We start from the raw sequence: 24,534 nt of genomic DNA, 5'->3' as shown, positions 1-24,534 counted from the left end.
CTACACATACAGCATCTGCAGAACAGGTAAATATTTATCAGGAACTGAAGCTCATTTAATCAGTTAATTGTTAAAAAAAAAAACAAAAAACAAAAAAACAAAAAAACAAAACCAAAAACATAAGAGATGTTTTTTTAATGTATCTCAAAAAAATCAGAAAGGTAGTCAGGACCTTTTCAGAAGTTGTTCCTGAAATAAGTGTCCCTGGGAAAAAACACAGCTAGGAATGACTGTTGAGAAACTTTTGGTAGGCTCTAGCAGTTTTAAAGCAAACCTGGGTGCTGCTGCAGTCACTGTTGCAGGACTGCACTGGGAAGAAAGGCTGGCAGGGGAATTCAAGCTAACATATCTGCCCTCTCTTTCTCTCTCTTCTCCACTCCACTACAGAATAAGAAATCAGAGAAAAGACAAGCCCGATTTTTAAATTATATTGGTCCCTCTACTGGGCTCTTGCACACAAACAGGATTCAAGATCATTTTGGGTTGATTTCCTTTCAATTCTGCATCCCTGCTCTGTTCTGGTTTACTATTCTGCAGCTCCCTGTACAAACAGGATCTTTCCTCAACAATGTTCTGCCACATCATCTTCCTTCCTTTGTATACAGCCTGCTTCTGCCTGTTACATACCATGCAGCTTCCTAAGGCACCTCATTTCTCAATGCTAGCAAAAACAGGAACCAAAAGCAAAGCAGCAATAAATGCTAAATTCTCACCGCAGTTAAAAATGAAATCTTGAAAGTTTCCGATTCAAGATGACTTTTCTGTTAACAGATTATTTTCCTAGTTTAGTGCTCTGCAGTCTACGTGCAAATGAGGTGCTGGTAGCATTTATCAGATTCAAATGCCTCTCCAGCAAGGTTTGCAACACTGACCCACGCTTTTCCTCCGTTTTTATTGGTGTTGAAAAGTGAACCCAGCTGAGCAGAGTACACACTGCTTCACTGTTCATCTCTTTTCTGCCATCTTGTAAGGCTTTGCTGTCTGATTTTTGCTCCGGGGAGGTTCAATAGCATGTGTACAGGGACAAGAGAAAACCACAGGCCGCAGTACATATTGCACAAATGCTGTTATTATTCTGAGGCCTGAAGAAACAAGGAAGGAAGCTTGAGGCTGGTGGTTTGGCAGGTGTGAGGCCTTTTTTCACACAGACATCTGTTTCAAGTGGTAGCTCTGGGCTTGGGGATGAGTAGGGAACGTCTGTCACTCCCACCCCTTTTCTGTATCACAGCACAAGGGGCTTTGGGCTCCTGGTGAAGGGATGTCAGCCTTTTGCTCAATCTGTGCTTCGAGACTCTGCTCTCTTGTATTTGTGGGGCAGGGCTGCAGAGTGAGGTGATTCCTCCCTGCAAACTGCTTGAGACAGAGATGCTGCTGCTGCCATGCCAGCATGCACAAAATGGATGGGGTTAGAGTACAAAATGGGTGAACAGCAACACGTGCACAAGCTCAACAAGCCCAACAAGCTCCACGCGAGCACCTGATGGAAACTGTTTGGATGCTACCATGTACCCCTCATCAAAGTGAACTTTTCTAATCCCACTAGATTATTTCTAGTGTTTTGGGCAACCCTATTAGTGATCCCATTACAGTTTTGAATACACTGCTTCATTTGGCAGCATGTTACAGCACACTCTCTGTGGTGCCTTACACCATATTTGAAAGAATTCATTAGTGTTTGATGGTAAATTATCTATGCAATAATATCTGAGATTCCACCTCAGAAATAATTTATAAAGAAGCTGCAGTTTTTAGGGCTGGATTCTGCTCTACTAAACTTGTGTAGGGAGGAAAAGAGGGTTCGCATATTTTCCTCCCCAGCAGGGATTCATTGGGACAAGTTAGTTTTGAGCCACATTGTTATTTTAAATGACAATAGGTTCTTTCTCTTGTAGTTCATGGCCAGCTTTAATGAACATTTAGCAACTTAATTATCTTTAAGACTGCTACTCCTCTGTTACAGATTGCTGACATTGGTCAGAGAATTCAGAAGTTGCTGGGGGAAGGGCAGATATGCAGAAAAGCAGAGACTGAGATATATGTATACAGCTGCCCTCATTTCCATAAGAAATCAAGCTGAAGCAATTTCAAGGTGAGGGACTGTGGTTAATCCCTCCCAACACACTCATTAATACATCTCATAACAAGTCTCCTTGTCCACTGACAAGGAGAGTCAATCAAAGACCACTTTAGTCTGGGCAGGAGAAAGGCTACAGTTTCATAGGGGCTGCTGGGTTTTATGGCTTCTTCAGAGGTTTTAAGCTGTGCTGTGCTGATGTGCCTTCATTCAGAACTGAGCAAGGGGTAGGTGAAATAATGGGAGAACTCAGCTGCTGTCTTTGCTTCATGTTGCAAATGACTGAGTAAAATCTGCTGATGTCAACACCAGAATGGGCAAAATCCTGGCAAAATGAAAGGCTAGGTAGCATTTTGACGTTCTTGAAAAGGGAGGCAGAATTCCTGATGTGGAGCATCCTTCTGCCATGCTTAACGTGATCTCTAGGACCACCGTGTCATCTGTGGTGGTCACATGTGAGGAGCACCACTGAAGCACTTGTAGAAATCTAATAAACTTCAGAGTTGGACTGCAAGAAAAAAATTATTTTGTCCTGAGGATTAAAAGAAAAATAATGAAAGCAAGCCGCCACACAGAAGGAAGCCTGATGTTCCAGCTTTGGTATTATAATTTTTTTTCTTTTTCCTATCTGACAAATATCAGCATGACAGCAAACAGAACCCTCCTAGTTCACATGGCAGCACAGCTTAACTGTGCTGGTAAGTGGTGAATTGGCTCTTTGCTCTAGCATGCCCCTAAATAGTACCATTAACATGTGGTTATAGTCAGAGAGCACATTTGGTAGGAAATGACACCTTGTTACTTCCCAGATTATCTGCTCTCTATGGGGTAAATATTTTAAACATCGTGCCGGGTTTTAGCGGCAACATCCCTATTAAAGTAAATGGGATCTGAGTGAGGGTAAATCTAAGCACGCAGTGCCGGGACAGTACACCTATAAATCTTCTGTGCCTTACGCTCTGTGCTTTATTCGCTGACAAAGGACAAGTGTTTGCTGCCTTTGGAAGGTTCCTAAAGCACAAAGGGAGGGTGTGTGCTCGGCATTACTTCCTGTAGCTCTGGCTGCTGCTACAGCACGACAGCCCGAAGCAGGAAGGACACAGGGATTCCGCAGCTCCGCAGCGCAGGCTGCAGCCACGCCAGCGGGAGGAATGTGGCTTTCAAGGGCCAAGGAGCGCAGTTCACTCTGGGCTGCAGTTACACGGCGGTGAAGTTGGTTTTGAAACAGCATCTACCTTTAAGCCAGGAAGTATTTTAGGCAACAGATACCTTACAGGCATCTTTAATCTTACTGAGTATGTATTAAGCAATTTTTGTGTCAATTTTGTCTTCTGCTCATATCTATCCCATCACAGTAGTGATGATAAGTGCCCCAGCTTATGTAACAGCAAAGGCTGGGAAAGGCTCCTTCCTTAGGGTAGCTACCTTAAAACAAAGAACTGGAGTTTGAAAAAAAGAGCCTGCTCTCTGCAGTAGGCATCGTTTCATGGTTTAATACGATAAATGTAGCCTACATATGCACCGTATGTCTGGCAGTGTTCTTTGTTACTTCACTAGATGGCGTGTGGTGGTGCCTGGCAGGGGGGAGGGAAGGGAGAAGAATTAATTCAGTGTGTAACTGGGTGCACCGCACTCCTGCCTCTGATGTGCCTTTAACAATGTAGATCTATGAGTTAATGTTTCAAGACTGAGAATTGAATTTCCAGCTGAAACTTTTGCCAGAAGAGTGCCCTTAAATCAGCAGTGGGGCAAGACCGGTGGAAAAGATGTTTGTTAGACCAACCTATTTCCTAGGCAAAACATGCTTTCAGAGACAGAAGTTCTTCAAATCTAAAACAGGCCTGGAGAAGAGCTTATGTCTGCTTACTACAACATGGTCAGCTGGTAGACCTAATCTCTTTCTATAAATTCTGTCATGCTTGTAGCCTCACACCATCACTGCTGCTACACTACTGTAAAAACATCCAAAACTTTGTGTGGTTCTTCAAAAGACAAGCCATAAGGTTAATTTGTGCTCTTACTCTCCCTGGTGTATACCCTGGCATAGCTGTCCTCTTTTGTTCTTCTATTAACTATTTATACCTCCCACTTTGCAAAAGAACAAGACCCAGCTCTGCCCTGAGGCATTTCCTCTAGTGGGATGACACAAAATCACCCTCGAAGGGCACTCACAGGGCACGTGCAGTGAGAATCTGCTCTTTTCTTCCTTGGGAAAATAGCCATTAAATCTTCAAGGCCTCAGCCATGAATCACGGAAGTGGCTGAATCCATTAGGGACGTTCCAGGCTCCCTAACACAAACACTGACAGAGCAGCTCTCCACAGAGAGGTTTCTTGGTGAGCACGCCCTCTCTCTCGGCAACGCAGGGGCTGTGAGGTTTCACAACTGGCCTAAGCTGACCTACAGCTGGGCTCCAGCCAGAAGGCTGCTCTCCCCCTCTGCTGACTCTTGTGCTCCTTTGGCTGTAGGGTCTGTGGTGCCAGGGGCTGATTGGTCTCAGTGCAATCCTCCCCTCCTGGTTTTTTTCTCTTTTGGTAGGGTTCATTTTCAGTTGGCTCAGTTTGCTGAATTGGCCGACTGCTTGGGTGGACACTGGAGCTGGCACAAGGAGATGGCCAGGGATGCCGAGCTGGAAAGTGCAAGTCTGGCCTTTCTGCCACTGTGGGGCTGAGCCCCCAGGAGTCAGAGGGCTGTGCACCAAACCACACAGCTTCTGCAGTGCCCACAAACCACCCCAAATGCCCGTGGGAGGAGGGAAGGGCAGGCCACTGCCTTACCATGGGATGGATGCAAACATTCCTCTGCTCCTTTGAACACAGAGAAAAGGGGTTTAAAAACCATCTGTTAAAGAATGGTGCCATGAGGAAAACACATCTGATATATGTGCAAGTGTGGGGTTTTCCTGTGGTATTTAGGCCTGAGGTGTTTACAGTTTTACCATCCAGCTATGCATCCAAGCTGCAAATGTGTTCAGTGCAGCCCATGCACTACATTTAACACCTGCTGCACCATGGCTATAGCTACAACAGCAGCTTATACCCTGGCTGAATCAGCCACATCATGGTCAACACTCTCCCCAAAGAACAAAATTATGTCCAAAATCAAGTTGATTATGGCATGTTGCTGATGGGAGAGTGTATTTGGTAGGTGCCTGGCCTGGGGGAGAGTGTCTGGTGAAGGGCCAGTGCTACAGCTGTGTGGGGAACTGTGCAGAAAAGGACCTAGTGCTCACACTGACTAGGCAAAACAGGGACAAACACTGGCAACCAGCTGAACTAGAGGCCCCTCAGCATTCCCTGAAGAGAGAACTCATTCTTCCCTTGTCTGTCAGGTTTGTGTGGCCCCTGTAAGATGAGGCTACAGAGTAAGACAAGTTCTGCCAGCATTAAGCCACTGCAGCCTCTCCATTAACCTTCCCCTGAAGCAAAAGAGGTTTAAGATGTTAATGGGAGAGGAAAACCAGGGTCATTGGATGGCTTATAATCTGTTCTGTAGGAGAGGCAAGTCACTACCCGGCTTTCTTCTGCATTTCCACTAAATTCTCCTCCTGTTTTAGATCAGCTCATTCAGCTACCTCAGCCTCAAAGTGCAGTTGTCTTAGCTAACTCATTTGGTTCACATTTCCCCATGCCACCACTCCAATCTAGTAAGTTGAAACATCTGGATGAACCCAGGAAAGAAAACCTGCAAGAGATGTCCTTACTTTATTCCAAATAGTCTGTGCTTTGAAAATCACTGTACATGCAACATTTCTGTAGCCACCAGTATCCTCTCAGCTCAGGCACTTGGTTCAGGGTCCCACTCTTCCTTCACTCCATCCTGATAGTCTCCCAGGGTTTAAACCTGTCTTACTGTCAGTATATTGTGTTTGAGTTACAGAATTGCTCATATATGTCTCTCCCTCTAGTAAACTTACAGCAAAGAGTAAAGAAAGAACTGTTTGGGCTATAGAGAAATGCTGCCAACTACTGTAACAGGAAAACATTACAGCTCCCTTTTGCCCCAAAAATAACATTTTCTTGCTGTGGGTAAATAGCTATTTCAGTTCTTCTGGGAGCAGTAATCCTGGCCTTGCTTTTCTCCAAAGGCAGCATGTGGTCCTCCATCCCATAGAGAAGCTCATTTCCACAAGGCATGTCCAGACAGCATCGGCATCTACCTAGGAGTGGGGATAGTAGAGGATGAGAACAACGGCAGAGAGGGATGCTCCAAGGGAACTGGCTCATGCACATGACAGAAGCTAAAAAAGCATTCCTCACCAGAACAGCACTCCAAGCACTTCATCTGCCTGAGAAGGGCTCTCCCTTGGTTTCTTCCCTCTCTATTACATACCCTGGAACCTATAATTCTCATAGTGAGTCAATGTCTACCGATGGCTGTGTTTCATCCAGTGCCATCTCAATTCTGTACCTTGAGGCAAGTCCCTTTGCCTCTGCCATGTTCTTGCCCAGGTTCAATGCATCTTCAATGCTCAGGAAGGTCACAGGGCCATGAACTGTGTGTTCAGAGCATCTAGTGGGCAACAGTTCAGTGTGATTAGTGGGGATTTCCAGGTACAAAAAAAATTAACTGTAAACCAAGGAAAGTAATGACATTTGTCAAACTCAGCTATACCACAAAGAGTGGATAAACAGATACCAAAATCCACCTGTAAGTCTGGTTTTTGTTTGTAAGAGTTTTTCCCCAAGGACCTCTTTCCGCACCAAAATGCACAGATCTTTCTCTTCCTCATATTATCGAGTTGTCAACCCGTAGTAATTTCCAAGCAGCTACTCAGGTTCCATTAGTATTGATCTAATTCAAGATGAACACTGGCCTTATTTGTCTTTACTCTGCTTCCTGCCCCATTGTTCATCAGTGATGGGTTGGCTGAGATAACACCTGCGAAACAACGCTGGTGCTTAGAGTAAAAAATCAGACCAAGTGAATCTGATCCCAGCTCTGCCACTGACAAGAGACAAATCCATGTCTCTTTTGTTTTAACTTTTCCTATCTGTAATGGGAGTAATACTGATATCTTACAGCAGAGGCACAACTGCTTGTTTGTAGAACACTTTGAGATGGTGCAGCTTGGTGAGATCTCAACAAGGGTACAAAGTGCTACTGGTGTTTCTTAGGTTTCTGAAGTGTGTCTTAAACTAACCTTGATCTGACACTTCATACATCTGATCCCCTGTCACATCTCTAGTATAAAACTAGGTATGATTTGGGTGAATTGTTTATTAAATATGTAACTTCAAAATTGAAAGACTTGTAAGAGTCTGCTTGTTTTTTAATCACTGCACACTGCAGGTTTGAGCTAACCTGAGAAAAGCAAATATATGGCCACAAGAAGAGTTTATTGAGGATGTTCTAAGTCTTCTATAGTATGCATCATGTTAATGCAATGTAGCCCAGATCTTTAGGGTTTCTGGAGACCAAGAAGCTGTTGGTCTTTTGATCCTGACAACAGCATGAACAAGTGGATTACATAACTGACAAAGCTAGTCACATCTTGGTAGGCATAAAAGCATTTATTTTCTTGCCACCTAGCAATATGACAATGGATTATACCTACTTTCTTGCAAACCTTGCTGCAATATATGCTTTGTCTGTGGATGCTCATCCAGCAATAAAGGGTGTACTGCAGAAAGGCACATGGCTCTGGATTCCTACCATAAGGCCCTGACTCTGGGGATGCAGATTGTCTTGTCAGCAACAAACTCATTTAGGGTATACCCACCTCCCTTCACAGCCCAGGCTGTTCCTTCCCTTGTTTAGTTGAACCCAACCGCCATCATGCTCCTTTTCCTCTGCACCACTTCAGCAAAGTGACAGGATCTCCAGCACAAAGCAGCTCAGGCCTGGGATGGGTGCATTTGCACAGATCCTCAGCACTGTCTCTTCTTCAGCATGATGTGGTACCATGCAGTGTGCACCGATTCTTATCACTGATATGGCAGTGACCACAGAGCACTTCCATACAGGTCCTGAACATGGGGTCCTGGATATAGAGTCCAATTCCCCCTCTTCTGCAGATGTGACTGCATTTATCCTAGGTCTTCTGGATACATAGAAAGTGTGTATCGTGCTCTGAGCAGTCCGTGGTGAGGCAGGAAATGCCTTAAGTATATGTCTGGCCATACACCATGCCATAGCAGAGCCACAGCTGTCTACAGCACTCTGAGATCCACATGTCCTCTGCTCATCCAGAGCTGCCCACATTGTCTCTGCACATTACAGCTCAGCCTCTCCAGGGAACGCTGTGCTTGCTGTACATTTGCACACCAGCCAGCACTTTGCTTCCTGGTTTATGAATGGCGTGTCCAGAAATTGGCTGCTATGCTGGTGCATTTCAGAGAAGATAATGCTGTCCTTTTCCCTGCTGCTTATTGTAACCTTAATTTCTGACAAACAAAAGAGACGAATTCTGGGCAATTTCCCAATAATCAATTGCAGGGTGAGCAAGATGGCTTTACAATATATATAGCCTGTGAGTAGGGCTCAACAAAGCCCCCTGATACTGGGTATCACACTTGTACCAGGCCCTTAGACTGATGATTTGTGATAACAGCAGCAAACACTGTCTGCACTGCAAATTGCAGCCAGAGATAATAAAACTTCCAAACTAGCAAGAGAACAACAGTATGGGAAGCCTATGACATTAAATACATGAAAGGGATGCCTTGGGACTATGAGAAGAAATTACCTTCAGCACTGAATGGGTAATCCTCGGGAGACTGTTTAAAACTCATTGACTTGTTATGCCTACACACAGCTTTGTCAGTCAACAGAGATGTCAAAAGTTTGTGCAGGTGGTTTATGCAGGTACAGAAGAGCAGAGCAAGACTTTCCTTTTCAATCAGTCGCCTGGCTCTGCCCTTGGGGCAAAAATCCCTCAGACATCTCTCAGGGTTTCTTTTGTCATTTGATGGGTTTGCGTCTGATACATGAAATCATGAGATGAGCTGTATGGCTGAGGCAGGGTGGTAATACCAGATGCAGGTAGCATGTGTGTGGCAGGGTTCATTTCTGTCAGAGACAAAACAACAGCATGCTCCCTCTACCTGCAGTGCAGCCCAGGACCCAGGTAGAGAACTTAAGTAATCTCTTCCTCAGCTGCCTTACACACACAGAGCTCAGGACTGTGAACTGCACTGCCCTGCAAATGCCCAGGAGACAGATTGGGCTGCTGTGACTCTTCATATGAAGTATCCTGGCCTTTCCTCACACTGCATCGCTTCCTTCCCTCCACCAGCCTTCTTAATTTCCATTCTATGGTGACCTCTATCCCTCTCCCCTTACTGATAGCCATGCCTCAGCCCCCAAATCTGGCTGGAGGGGTGATATGAGTCAGGGCTGTCAGCATAATGCAGAGGAATGGTGGCAAGAAAGAGTCTGAAACAAGGTAAATGCTCTGCACCTTCTAGTTCCTGATGGGACATGAATGAAACTGTTCCAGCTAATTCATCTTAGTCCTAGATACATGTTGCATGAAGAAAACAGCAGAGAAACCTCTAACACACAGTCTGCACGGGGGTGATGCCAGTTGTGTGGGTAGAGTTCATTGAACAAATGTAGATGTTTAGGCGGTAGGTGTCCATTTGGTACTCAGTCACCTTAGGATGCCATTTAAAGTGAGAAAAATAGACACTTTTGGCATAAGATAGAAATTTACACTCAGCTGAACTCAGTTGTGCCTCGTGAGCTCCTGCTGCTCCCCGCTGATAATAGATTGAGTCAGGCATAGCCAGCTCCCAGGTGAACGCCTGCATGACACACACCAAACGACGGGCGAGATAAATCCCATTTTGCACGGCTCCATTCTGACACAGGGATGCTGCATGTTCTGGAGCTACAGAAAGGGGCTTTGTAGGGTGCCTGGTGCAGCACGCTCTGGCACATAACCCCAGAGGCCAGGGAGCCAGATTCAGAGGAACAGAGACATAGTGACAGACACAGCAAAACCCTTCGGGAACATGGCTGCTGAAGCAACCGTGACTTCATTAGACTTGCTCAAGATGCCCTCTACCCTAGACCTTTCACCTCATTTAATGGTTTCTTGGCCTCAATCCTTTATAATTCTCAAATGAAAAAAAAAATCTCGTTTGACTCCTGTTTTCAAGCCAGGGCTGTTTGATTTGGAACGCTGCATTGAAGTCTGTGTTACTGATTGATTTCAGGTTTATTATATTTTCCCCTTTGAAAAATGCTACAGTAAAAAAATCCCCACTTTGTCATTTTTCATGTAAAACCCCCCCTCCCCTTTTTTTTTTTTTTTTTCAATCTTAGCAAATGCTCAGTCTTTTCCACTTCAATAGCTTGAAATTCTCCCCTGGGAGCCCTAAGCTCTTTAAATATTTTTAGGTTGCCAGATTTCTTATGTTCTCTCTCCAGGAAGCCAATTTTGTTTCTAAGCTCTTGAGAGTAGTCCAGCTTCATCTTTTGCGCACTCACTGCATCACAATAAAATGCTGCCTAATTGCTGCCTCAGCCGAGTCCCAAAGGTGCTGGAGTTTGTCTCTAGGCTACAGTTGTGGACAATAAACTCTTCTCAGACTGGAGTTAAGCCTTTTTATTATTTAAATCTGAGTCATGTAAAATTAGTTTACTAGCAAGTTACCCACAAAGATCTAGTATGGAAAGAAACTCCCACATATTGTTTCCCAACACAATGAGAGAATGATCAGATATAAAGATTTGCAAGTGGCTTGTAATACAAGATGTGTATAGAAACACCAGCATTTAATTTTGCCAAAAAGACATGAAAATGTTTCTGTGAGCCTAGAAGTTACTCTCAGACCTTGTCTGTTTTTGTGTTTTTTACCTTCAAATTGAAACTGGTGGTATGAAAAACTTTCTTTTTTCCTCTAGCTTATCCATGACCTGAAATACCTATGAAAGAGGAAAGCCAGCTGAAGATAACAAATGCCAGATGGGCAAGGGCTTTCTGTTCTCAGTCTAGCACCACAGCAAGAGGATTTAGCGATCATTTTGCTTAAAAATAAACAAGAATATACTAAGACCAGCCACCCAGGCTGCACCCCCATCAAGCTTGAGAAGACCCCTGTAGCAAGGAACAAATGCACGGTACGGGGAGTGAGAATGAACACATATTCTGTTTCTCATCATGACCATATTCATCTGTCCTCAACAGCAGAAGACATCTGTATACGGCATTTTCTCTCTTTGTGCTCCTTTTTGTAATCTGTATTTTAAAGTGTTTGTATTTCTGTTGTACAATATGGCTTCTGATGAAAGTGCATGCTCCACAGACAGTATATAAAAAGACTTAATAATCATTGTTTTGAGAGTCTTAATTCCTTAAGACAACAGTTTCTTTGGATACATTTGGTGCTGTATGCCCAAATCCACAATCTTAATTAAGGGAAAATGAAGCTGAAAGAGATTGCTAGATTTTTCTCAAAATGGTTAGACTGTCCTTTAATTAAAAAGGTCAGACATGTAACAGAGGCCTGACATGGTTTTTGTGATGGCATCAGCAGCACATTTGCAACCTGGGACACTCACGAGCCAGGACAGCACACATCCAGCTAAGGGCAAGCCTGTCCAAAGGGCTCTTCATAGGGTTCCTTTTGTCAGCACAGGGAGCGTGCAGGCAGATGCAGGGATTTGCAGTGACTGCAGGGAGATTGTTAACCACACACCACACACTCACCCCCTCCTGTTGCTGGGGTCTCTCATTCCTTATTTAGACTTGTCTTGTTCACTTATCTGGGGGGGGAAATGCCAGGCATGATGTGGCAGGCATGGTGTGACAGAACCTCCATTACTAACAGTGACGCAGAAGATGGGAAGGATGCACAGGTCTGAAGCTGACTTTGGCAGGCAGCAGCTAGAAAAGCTGGGATGCGATTTCAGCCTTATTCAGATCAGTGGGAACTCTGCCACTGATGTAAGAGGAATGAAGACTCTGCTCTACATGTCTGCCTGTAATCTGAGAACAAGTATTCTGCACATCCTGGAGACTCAGTGAAAACCAGACCCCACAGAGTTCACCTTAGATTCACTGTCTCAAATAAAACTATGTGGATTCTTTGTGCCCCTTTTACTTATCGGTAAAACAAGTATGATAATGCTTTGAGTGCTAAACAATACAATGTGTGTAGGAAGACAGTATCTTTTATTAGGCCAACTGAAATAGTTTGGGAAAAACAGACAAGCTTTGAGGCTTGTCTGAAACGCTTTTAGATGCTCTGATGAAAGGTGTTTGAGCTGTGCAAGGGATCATTAAATTACATTCTTCCTCTCTCTGGAAATCATTTAGTGATATTTCAAAGGAAAGATGCTGTACAGAAATAACTGATTTCTATTGCAAGTGCTGTCTGGAGCTAAATATCTTCCTTCCTCTCTTTTTATGAACTAATCTAAAGAAAAATATGTTTTAAATTAGCATGGTAAGAACAATTTTGTGGTATAATGTATAGTTCTGTGAAGCGTAACTCACAAAATCCTTAAGCATATTTCAGTACACTCAAACAAAATGGCTGGATTTGTGGAAATTATGAAGGTATCACTGTAAAGAAATTAGAAAGCATGGAAAGCCAGTGAAAATCGTACATGAAAATTAAAAAGGCAGATATGAGTCAAAAACCACATTATGCTTGTAAACACTAGCTAACAAGCCCCCAAACCACCACTTTTGAGTGTGGACATCATGCCTTGGAAAGCTGTGAAGCAGCTAGTGTCCATAAAAAGTGTTAAACAACCAAGCACTTAACCCTCTCCTGTCCTCAATTTACCAGGAAGGAGCTGGGAGTGCTCACTTGAAATTAGCCAGGGCTGAGAGACCAACAGCATTAGGGGATCACAACCATGGGTGCAGCAAGATAGATCAGTGCTGTCGTAGAGTCTGTGCAACACTGAGGTTACTGGGGGTGTGAAGGGGTAGGGGAGGGAAGGCTTAACTCTACATAAATCCTACTAATATCACTTTACTTGTACTTTAGTTCAGTGTCAAGACAAAAACAATGTCAAGTAGAGAGAAAACTGGGGGCAGGGGAATCTTTAAATATGTGAAAAAGGATGAAATAAACTTATTTATGTTTATTAGAACAAGAAGCAATATGGATAAATTGCAGTAAAGGATATTTACATTAAAGCACTAAACAACAGTCTAGGATTAAGGAAAATTAAACATTGGTATAGAGTGCCTAGAGAAATGGAGAAACTTTCATCACTGGTACATTAAAAAAGAGGCTTAAATAAACACCATCAAAAGTTTCACTATGGATGATCGTTCACTGAAGCAGAGAAGACCTGGAGATTGATCTGAGAAAGGTTACAATGTGTGACCAGGTCTTTCCGGATGCTATTTTTTTCCCTAGAAAGATGTTGAAGATTTTCTGTTTGTGTGAGATTTTGAGATGCAGTCCTCTGAAAATATTTGTCCAAGAGAGGAAGGACCATTTATCTTTTGAAGTCCATGTTCCTCTCCACTGATCACAGATGCAGTCACAGATGACTGGCTTAGTATGGACACCTACTTATTGAATCTGCAAAGTGAGATGAGACAATTACCATCCTTAATGACAAATTGTGTCCTTTCTCATATATTCCTAAATATAACACTCAAATCTCCATTACTCATCCCAACTATAATTACTTGTTGTGCACGTATGAGGTGGCACCCATAACACATAATCATAATGTTATTTATTGTCCTGCATTAGTAATTTAGCACATTATATTTAGATGCCATATGGCCTGATGAAAAATGTAATAAGGACTTCCTATGCAGTGGATAGAAAGCTTCTAGACAACGATTAATATAATCTATTTTACTTTTGCACTGCATTTCTACTAAAAATATCACTGAAGTGTAGGCTATCTCAGGAAAGAAAATGTTATGTTTACATCTAAGACCCAGCCTAAGCTCTGCCGAGCTGCAGGTAAGCTACTAACTAGGAATGTAAGTGGTTTTATTTCAGCAGTATGCAGGAAAGAATAAGGTGCCTCAGATATATGGTGTTAACCCTTTGTGTTTCCAAAATCTGCATACAATAACACAGATGCTCAGCTAATCTATGGGAATGTGTGTGTTTATATAGAACTCATCCCACCATTGGACTAAAACTGGGTACTTAGGCAATGTCACCACTGTGTCCCACACTGGCAGGGAGGAAGTCTGAGCACCCAACTGTCCCCTCTGCTGCATTGCAGCTTTCTCCTTGGGGACCTCTTCAGGTACATCCCCTGCATTCACTCTCGAGATCCCCCCAAATGGCAATAAGGCCAAGAACATTGTATTTGGCTCTCCCAGACCCATGCTGTCCTCCAATGCTATTCCTGCAGGTTCTGCACTGGGCAGAGATGGACACCACAGGGTACATCTATATGAGATCCAGGGTACAGGGCTGTGTGGCGTAGATAGAGGAGCCTGGAGTAGCCCTAAGCATCCTTGCTGTGGATCCGCATGTGCCACTGAGCCTTGGAATGAAAAACTGCTCTTTCTCTTGTGTGGATACAGACTTTGCAGACACTTGCAAATAATGGCATAGGCTGTCTGCCCATATTAGCCAGCACTGCACTCAACAGTGGCACTGGAGACTGCTTTCATCAGATAGAAAGATCCCAAGGACTGTCTCAATAGGAGAGGGGTTTTTTGGTATCTGAGCAAAACAGGAACCTGGAATAAAAATAATAAAAATTATAAAAATTATTACCTTCCCCATCCTGAGAAATCCATAGAATGTTATTCTCCTGTACACTTGGAACAACTTCTTTTGATAACCTTTGTTCTTTTGTAACCTGTAATTATGGAAACCTCTATCTTCTGTCTTCTAATGCACAAGTACCCTCATCATACATGTATTTCTACACTGTATAAGGATGTGAAGACTTAAGGCTCTTGTATTGATTTTGGCTGGGCTTAAGTTAATTTTCTCCACAGTAGCTCATGTGGGGCTGTGTTTTGGATTTGTGCTGTAATAACATGGGGATGTTTTGGTTACTGCTGCTGAGCAGGGCTTACACAGGGTCAGGGCCTTTTCTGCCTCTCACCCCGCGCCACCAGCCAGTGGGCTGGGGGTGCACATGGAGCTGGGAGGGGACACAGCAGGGACAGCTGATCCCAGCTGAACAACGGGATATCCCAGACCACATGGTGTCATGCTCAGCATATAAAGCTGGAGGAAGAAGGAAGAAGGGGAGATGCTCAGAGTGATGATGTTGATCGCCCCAAGTAATCATTAAGCGTGATGGAGCCTGGCTTTCCTGGGAGATGGCCGAACACCTGTCTGGCTCCGGGAAGTTGTGAATGAATTCCTTAATTTTCTTTGCTTGCTTGTGGGGCTTGTGCATTACCTATTAAACTGTCTTTATCTCAGCCCATGGGTTTTCTCACTTTTACCCTTCTGATTCTCCCATCCCACTGGCCAGGGAATGAACAAGCAGCCATGTGGGGCAGAGCTGCCTACTGGGGTTAAGCCACAACAGGCTCATTTTGTGACTTCACTACATTTATAAATATATCAAGCATGAAAATTAAATGCAACACTTCTCCTCCTTTTTTTTTCTTTTAAGGTGACATGAAAAATTATTTGAATGAGGAAACGCATACAGGAAGACAACAGCATATACAGGTTTAACTCCAGCTTAGCATATTGAGGTTCAGCTTCAGCTGTGCTTCCTTGTGGATTTTAGCTTATTCCTTATTTAAATCTTTAGGAATGTTTTTATTCTTACTTGCATGGAAAAAGGATCAGAAAAAGGTGAGTACTTTAGCTAAAAGAAGCAATTACATAGGTGAAGCTATAGAAGGTCACAGATAAATATAATTAAACAATCTCTTCACAGGTTATTAAGATTCCTACCTGGAATTTAAAAAGCAGCAAAAGATGCAATGCAAAACTATTAAAAACTACTAATAATTCTCTCACCTCATTGGGTTTGTGGCTCACATTCCTAATACATGCTTGTTTTAAAAGAATACTGTTTTATAACAGGATGGTTACCTCTGTAACAACCCTGAAATACCTTCACTGCCAGAGACTGCAAAAGTGTCCTGGTGGTGGACACCAGTCGCATCGAATCTGTCTGAACTAGAATGAGTTTTAACAATCAGAAAATGAAGCTTTAGTGACATACTAGCAGCTGAGCCTGGGTGGTTTTAGAGATCAGCACACAGGGCAGTTGAACCTCGCTTGTTGTAGTCAGCAGTGCTCCATGTACAAGGAGCAGCTGCTCAGCCTGGAGGTGGGATCCAGCTGCCCAAATGTAGGTATTGCATATCTCAGCATCTCTTACGGGTCATAGAAAGCATCATTTAAAAGGCCAGATTTTCCACTGATTTTGAAAAGAAATTTAGACAACTAGTTTACAAGAAGATGCCTGCGCTGTAAACCATTAAAGGTAGGTACACTGCATCCAGCATGTCTGATGAAACATTAGCAGCCCTTGGCTGATGGGTGGGGAACTTAAGCTACTCCAACTTGACTGCAGCTGCTCTGTGCTAGTGGCAACACCAAGCTTCCAGACTTCTTTATTAAGTTTGGCACACCTTTTCATGGTACATTGTAAATATTATAAATACTTCTGTTTAAATTATGGCCACTTTTTACAGGGATAACAGAGATACATGGCTAGATTATATTTTCCTTACAGTGCTGCAAACCATAATAAACTTCCATGATATTTTTGAAACTGTAATGGTATAAAAATAATATGCTTGAACAGAACAATGCTTACATACAAGACTTAGTCTCCTTAATTTACATCCTAAAGTTAAACATATCTTTTTTTTGATGACACACTTGGCAAAGAGGTCAACAGTGCATTTCTGTCCCTTGCTAAAGAGCATCCCTTCCTCAGACCTGTTTACAAGGTCATGCAATTAAGAACATCAGCAGCACTTTTAACCAGGTTAAAAATACACCTTCTTTGGCAGGGTTCAATTCAGATGATTTCACCCACATAGCTGGCAGTACCACCACATCAATCCCTTGTACTAGCCCAAGAGACAGACTGGTATGTAAAGTAGAAGGCAAGAACAAGTGCTGAGGGGTGGAAACCAGGTAAGTCAGTTTAGTTACCAAGGAAAAGATGCAAAGAATAGCACAGAAAGGCATTCAAAGTTGAAGAGGCTCCTCTAGATAATTCAGAGCAGAAGCCTAACTAACAGTCTGAACTGCTCTCTGGAGGAGCCTCTCTCACTCCTTCAACTATGCAAGGCATCTAGGGAGACAAGCCTCCTAATTTAGGCATGTGAGTTAGATGTTTAAACGTAGGCAGTGAATATTCCCCCTGAGAATGTGAATGGGATGTTATAATAGTTTAAAACGTTTCACTGAAGCTGCGATGCCAATGTCTGTTCTTTTATGAGATGCTGTTCTTTGTGCCACCGATCCTCTACTGACACAACCATGTTTCTCGTTTATTAGATAAATGAACAACGTTAACAGAATGCACATTGTTCAGTGATGGGTCTAAATTCTGAAGTTAAAAAAAGATTCCAAATTTTACTCTCAAAATACGAACCAGATTAAGTTGTTCACATGGAAACCACAGCAAATTCCCAGTAGTAATCATTTTAGGGGACCAGAAAGGGAAAAGAGATTCTTCACAATGATCACCAGTGTATATTTAACTTTATTGCTCTCCTCAAACATTTAAAAAAAAATTCAATTAGGAGCTCTGTAATTACATCTTGTCTACATTGCTCTTATCTACTCAGAACTTTTCACATATTCAGTGATGTGGGTTTCAGAATTTATCAATAAATGGTAGAAGTCGTGAAGTTGTTCTTTCAGTGCAGATGCAAGGCTTACTTCCTGCCCTGCAAAATCTTGATACTAAGGCACACACCAGAACACCAATTTTCAGTCTTTCTCCAGTGTAAACATGCTCATTGTTATTGATCACAGCACTATTCAAAGGACTACTTGAGACAGTTGTGGAAGGAATGCTCTTTAAATGTAGCTATCTTCTCTCCTGGATGAATATGTTTACAGGAGTGGATTGTTAAGACCAATTCATTTTCTAGTGTCTCTCAATGTGGAACTGCAACTAACATGCCTAAGAAATCAAACATGCTGGGCAAGCCATTAATATGTATTAGACTGTGATTTGTTTATTCTAGTGGTTTGGGCATCTACACAGTGTGTGCAAAAAGCTGCCCAACAGGACCCTGATTTAAAACTGCCACTGCTAAGTCAGAAAAACATCTACGGGGGAATGAGAATAATATATACCAGCATGACTTAAAATGGCTGTGCCTGAGTCAATGGGCTCAATTGATGTAACTGGTTCAAACTATCAAAGCCTACAATCCTGTGGTGTATCCATTTCCACTAAGCCCTCATCCCTTCAACAAACTTGCCAATGGTTCATACATGGTATTGCAACTTGTGCACAGAAGAAGGTGCTGTGGGTATCGTTAAGTGGGGAGCTGAGAGTCATTTTACATGTGCACACTGGGCAGCTTGCTGCTAAAAGAAATCTAGAAGAGCTGAGTCTACGTCTGCCGTGTGCTCAGCAGAAGCACCAGCTGGAGTGTACCTTTTCTACTGTGCTACTTACTACAAAACTGAAAGGAACTCAGTTAGACCTCCATCCTTCTGTAAATGTGGCAGAAACTGAGAAGTGAGGCTCAAACTTATTGCAGTGGGACAGACAGCGCAATTCCAGAATGTCACGTCTTCAAGAAACAGCTCAAAGTTCACACTTTACCATGAAAGAGTTGAACCACCAAACAAAAGTACATCACGAGAGATCTCTCAGCTGTCAACCCCAGCAGACAGATTAAGGGAATTTTGCCACTTGATGCTATCTAGTGGTCTGCCACAAAGTCGAAATGGTGTGAATAAACTTTCTTTCCCGGCCCAGGTTTTCATTTAACAGTTGCTGACATCCAGCTCCTTGGGCATGACTCTACTTTCTCTGAGGCTTCTGTACAACTTTCCTCTCTGTTTTTAACTGCTATAAACTCCTTTCTTATTCCTCTCCAAAAAGTAATACTCCAACATATTAAGTATACTCATAAAAGAAACACAATATCCTAGTTCATTTTTCTAATTTCTGTCCACAGACTCAAAGCAGAACAGGTGGGGTTTTTTCCCAGTATACTGTGGGCTTGTTTCAACTCATCTCAAAGATCTGTCTTCTCTTCCACCTGTGATTTCCATTAAAGTAACATTGGCCTGTTCTTCATCATTTTAATCAACCAACTTAAAACTGCCATGACAGCTTTCCCTCTCTAGGGTTCTAACAACTCAACACATTGGGTGGGACTCCTGTCACCTACCTTTAAACATCTACAGTTCAAACACATTTATGTTGATCAGATGAGTCTGCTATAAGCACTGGAAAAAAAATAAGCACATTCAGGGCACAATCCACCTTGGTTGAAGCAGGAATTGTATCCCCAAAGTCTTAACTCAGAGGCAAAAGTCTACATTGACCAGAAAATAAAAACATCCTTGTCTAGTCCATCTCTCACCTTCTGACTTAATTGCAATCAATCCTGTTTGAAAATCAAATGCTTTCTCTTACACTGCTCTCTATTAACTTTGAGATGTGCCTTGTGGGAAGGCACATCTCAAAATTGACTAAATCTTTCTCAGGGTTCAGACTCTGAAGTTCTTTCCTATAAGAAAAATTGGTGGATGTGTCATATGGTAAAGATAATTCTGTAAAAATATCTATGCAGAAGAACAATTACTATGTGTGTATGAAAATTAACAGTCTACTGATGCCTTTACTGACTTGTGCATAACTTCCCTTGGAAAGGTAATGTCCATGAATATGTAACATGCCCCTTCTTCTCCCTACTGCTTCCCTATTGTTTTCCCCTTTTCATTATAACAGCATTTCTCCATACAGCCTGTAAGACCTTTGGTAAAGAGTTATGTTTGCATCTGAGCATTAAAGCTTATTATGAAGGCACAATAATTCCTGGAGTCTAGTTAAATTGCAAGGGGAAGGGAAGACAGAAGCAGAGAGCAGTTCATAATTCATAGACTTCTCTCATGATTTCAACCTTCTCCTTGCAGAACTTTGTGGGTGGGAGGAGGTTACAAATGAAGCTCTCTGCTACTTTGTGCTAAAAACCTGTACCAGCCCTCTAGTCAGTGGAATTTATGTAATGATAACCAAATCAATTCAGAAACCAGTTTTGTTAATCTGTCAGAGACCCTAAGAGTGCACAGCTTTAAACTTCTCTGACAGTGTCTGCAATTACTCTAGCTGAAGAGACACTTCTGAACCAAATCTAATGCTCATGGCAAAAGAGTTACATTAATTTCTATCAGCTTCTGATTGAACTGACTAGAATAAATCAGAGTGAGCGGGCACACAATCAGCTCTGCTGGCAGATTTGCAGATTGCTGGAAAGGGCCATGATAAGTCTCTGGGGTCTGGCTGTGAGTAATGCTCTCCTCCACCAACACAGCTGGATCCTGCCTAACCACACTCGCTGACACCCACCATCATCATGTCTTATCCAGAACTGCTAGGTTTATAGCCTCTTATCCAGAACTGCTAGGTTTATAGCCTCCATCAAAAAATAAAGAAGTTGTAAGCCATGAGAATATGCTCAGAGTAGAACAAGCTTCAGTGCCTTAAGCTGTCACCTCCCCTCCCAGCAATTTCCTACCTCCTCTTTGCCTGAAATTACTGCCTCACAGCAGAGTCAGTGGAATGAGACACACAGTAGTCCCAGCTGCTTCAACACAAGGTCCTGCAAATTAGCCTAAACTGCTCATAAGATGATTTTAACATCATATTTTGCAGTAAAATGACTTAGAAACATCAGTGTTTTTCAATGCAGGGACTGCTGTGAAGGCAGGAACTTTCAGTAAGGAGGTCAGGGAAGCAGTATCGTTTGCAGAAGTCCAGCCAGATTTGCTCAGATTTGACCCAGCAATAGGAAACACTAAGAAATTTCACACTTAAGAGTTATCATTCTTATGGCTTACTAACAGGTTTATGAACTTCTGATTGTCTGGCTGGACTAGATGACCTTCTGAGGTCCCCTCCAACATGAATTACCCTACATACCTAGTGTGCATGGCCAGGAACCTGAAGACACAGTTCTTTCTGCTGACACAGCTACAGCATATATTGGCAAACTGTGGAGACCCATGCTTACCAAAGTTTCCCTCAGAGTGGTCAAAACAGGTTGACACTGGTATTGTTCTGGTGTTGAAAAAGTGCTTTTCAAAAGACAGGTTAGCTGTAGCCTGGGGACCCTCTGTCATTAGGAAGCAGCCCCGCTCAATGGTTACTAGAAAAAGGGATGGGGGAAAATTTGTCCCAACCAGACAAATAGAGATTGCACTCAAATAACCAACCTTCTGTGGGTCACAATTTCCTAGCTGGGGAGCACAGTCCTCAGGCAAAGCACTTCATGTGTTGCCTAATGTGGTAAGAGGTACATAGTTTCATGGGAAGGGATGTTATGGAAGTGCTGGGATGAGGCTGCTTATCATCTGCTCTCCCCTAGAAAGGCTGAACTCTGTAAGGTCTGCACAGCATCTACGCTTTTGTGTATGTGAAAAACCAGCAGGAATTGATGTCATGGGCAGGCAAGCTTGAAGAAATCTGGAACAGGGGGAAGTCAGAGTTGCAGCTGTTATGAATTCATCACGATTTTGGCCCTGGTTCCAAAATTCTCACAAAGACATAAGAATCTCCACATGATTTTGAGGGAAGCAAGATCTGAAGATATATGAGTGACACATTCATGCATGCTGTATTGTTTAAGAGGCATACTGAGCTTTTAGTTTCAATCCCTGCTCTTTCACTTGTGTCAGTTAGCATTTCTGAGAACTTTATTGTGAGATACAACCTCATGCTGCTGCCTTAAAGTAGCAACAACAGAAATTTTCTGGAGAAATCGTGTACCACTATCAGGTATGATCACAAGATCATCTTCACTAGGACACTCTCAGAGCTGTCACAAGGCAGTTTCTGCAGTAAGGGCTCACTGCAGTGGTGCAGCTGCACACAGAAACACAGCTCAGATCCACTGGGCTGCAGATTCAATGGGCTGCTCCTGCCTCCACATCTCCTCTGCCTTCCTTGTGCCTGCAGCAGCTCCACAGACTCAGCTAATTCGGGAACTTTCAGTTCCAGCTGAACTCGGTTAATTTTTTGGAGGAGCAAAACTGGCTCTCCACCAGATCAGATCCCAGGCTTGCCTTGCCAGATGGCATCATCAGTGTTACTGCGGTGTAAATAACAAACAGGAAGGCATATCCTTGATCAGAGAGAAATGCAGGACTGCCCCTTTCGGTGGCAATACAGACACAGGCTGTCTTGCATTAACTGTGAAATTACATCCTTAGAAAGGTTTATAACTGCATGGCTCCCCTTGCAGGGCACCAGGCTGCTCATTTTATCAGTGAGCTGCACGTTTCAGAAACGCTAGGTAACATTCACCCTCAGGAGAGGACACAACCTGGGCGTTGCCACCTTGTGAGACTGCCTCTGATCACCAAATACCACTTTGGTCCAGGAACGGGGCAAATCCCTAAATCTGTTCCTTTACAGTACTAAAAAAGTGTATTACACTGCTATAGCAAAGATGGTCCAGTGCCCTTCTGCGTGCCCACGGACAAACGTATGCTCTGCATTTCCTAGGCACTCCCACAGACGAGGTGGAGGCACATGAGGTTTGCATGCAGAGTGTGAATGAGCTCTGATGCGTATTCAGAGCTCTTCCCGCTGGTTCCAGCCGCAAGGACACGACGCAAGGGCAGAAACTGATGCACAGGAAGTTCCAGCTGAACATGAGGAAGGACTTCTTTACTGTGCAATGACCGTGCAATGGAACAGATTGCCCAGAGAGGTTGTGGAGCCTCCCTCGCTGGAGCTATTCAAGAAGGGTCTGGAGGCAATCCTGCGCCATGTGCTGTGGCACGGCCCTGCTGGAGCAGGGAGTCTGGCTCAGATGCCCCACGGCGGTCCCTTCCAGCCTGACGCACCCTGTGATGGTGTTTTCAGCCTCCCCGCCCCGAGCCCTGGCGCAGCACAGCGCAGAGCACGGCGAGCTCAGAAGCCAGCCCGGGCGTTCGGCTCCAGCACTCCCTCCCTCCTGCCCGGCCGGGCCCCGCGCCGCTGCAGCTCCCGCAGCGACCCTACGCTCTCCGCCCGCCTCCGCCTGGGATGCTCAGCGCGGAGCCCTGTCCAGGGCTGCTAAGCGCGGGCTGGGCGGCGGCGCCCGCAGCCATCGCCGGCGGTGCCGCGGGGTTTTCCTTTCTTTCAGGAAAATCCCTTTCCCCCGCCGCCAGGACAAGGCGGAGGCGCTCCGGAGGCCGGAGCGGCGGTGCCGTCCCCTCCCCGCGCCCGCCGCCGCCGCCATGGCAACCGCCCGTCGCCGCGCGCGCGCACCCCCTTCCCCGCCCGCCCCCCCGCGCCTGTCCCCCCCCCCCCCCCCGGCCCCGCTCTGACAGAGCCGCAGCGCTGCGCCCCCTCCCCGCGCCGCTCCCGCCCGCGGACACGCACCCCCGGCTCTCCCAGGTAACGGCAGGGCCCGGGAACGGGGCAGCCCCTCACGGCGCTGCTGCCCGCGGCGGGCGGCGGCGGCGGCTCGGACCCCGCCACGCCGAGAGAGGCGGCGGGGATGGGGGGGGGAACCAGCGGTAGAGGCTGGAGGAGGGCGGGGGCGCCCCCCCATTTCCCGCGGAGCCTGCCGGGAAGTGTAGTCCGCGCCCCCTCGCCGGGCGCTGGGGGCTGCTGGGAGAGGCGGCGGGAGGGAACTACAGCCCCCCGCGCTCTCGGCGGATGGGGGGGGGGGGGGAAGAGATGGGTGCTGCGGGGGGGAGCCCTGTGGGGACGGGAGACTCCCTCTCAACGGGGGCGCTGAGGCGGCTCTGCCCGCGGAACAGCGAGGGAGAGAAGCCCCTGTGCCGCTGCCGGGGCGGGAGGGGCTGGAGGGAGGGGCGGTGCGGCTGGGCCGGCGGGGAGGGTGGGCGCAGGGGCGGTGCGGCTGCAGAGGGGAGGCGTGGGGCAGGGCAGTGAATGGGGGGTGGGTGCGGGACAAACACGGGTGGGTGCCTACGGTGAGGGGAGGATGGGGTGGGGGCGTCTGGATGTCAGGGAGAGAAAGAATACAAGGAAAGGGGCACATGGGAGCATGGATGGATGGATGGATGGATGGATGGATGGATGGATGGATGGATGGATGGATGGATGGATGGATGGATGGATGGATGGATGGATGGATGGATGGATGGATGGATGGATGGATGGATGGATGGATGGATGGATGGATGGATGGAGAGAAATGTGCTGGAGGAGGAGTGGTGGAGCAGATGGATGGAGAGCTGTGGAGAAGGCAGAGCAGCCTGGAGGTTGGCAATGGAAATGAAGAAGGCAATGGTCTTCTTTCAGAAGGAAATGGCAATGGTCTTCTTTCAGAAGGAAACTTTCCAGAGGGAGCTCTGGAAAGTTTCCCCAACCAGTTTGAGTTTAAGGTTTCCAATTTCACATCTCCTACCACCCTTAGGCTCTGTTGAGCT

At 44.9% G+C, this 24,534-nt stretch overlaps 1 protein-coding gene and 1 long non-coding RNA gene across 2 annotated transcripts in view; one reads left to right on the top strand and one right to left on the bottom strand.

The window, feature by feature from the left end:
• Positions 1-5,759: 5,759 nt before the first annotated feature.
• Positions 5,760-23,607, bottom strand: LOC127059729 (uncharacterized). The gene is made up of 2 exons (XR_007777832.1): positions 23,519-23,607; positions 5,760-6,233 (listed from the first exon to the last, which is right to left on the bottom strand). It is a non-coding gene; the product is annotated as an uncharacterized LOC127059729 (long non-coding RNA).
• The window catches only part of KATNAL1 (katanin catalytic subunit A1 like 1), a 37,763-nt gene continuing 36,675 nt past the window's right edge, over positions 23,447-24,534 (top strand). The window contains exon 1 of the mRNA XM_030234393.2: positions 23,447-23,533. The gene's annotated coding sequence lies outside the window, so the exon portion shown is untranslated. The remainder of the gene's footprint in view (positions 23,534-24,534) is intronic.

The sequence above is a fragment of the Serinus canaria genome, chromosome 1 (assembly GCF_022539315.1).
Source record: "Serinus canaria isolate serCan28SL12 chromosome 1, serCan2020, whole genome shotgun sequence".
NCBI lineage: Eukaryota > Metazoa > Chordata > Aves > Passeriformes > Fringillidae > Serinus > Serinus canaria.
The sequence above is the reverse complement of the archived record's forward strand: the minus strand, read 5'-3'. Positions and strand labels throughout refer to the sequence as shown.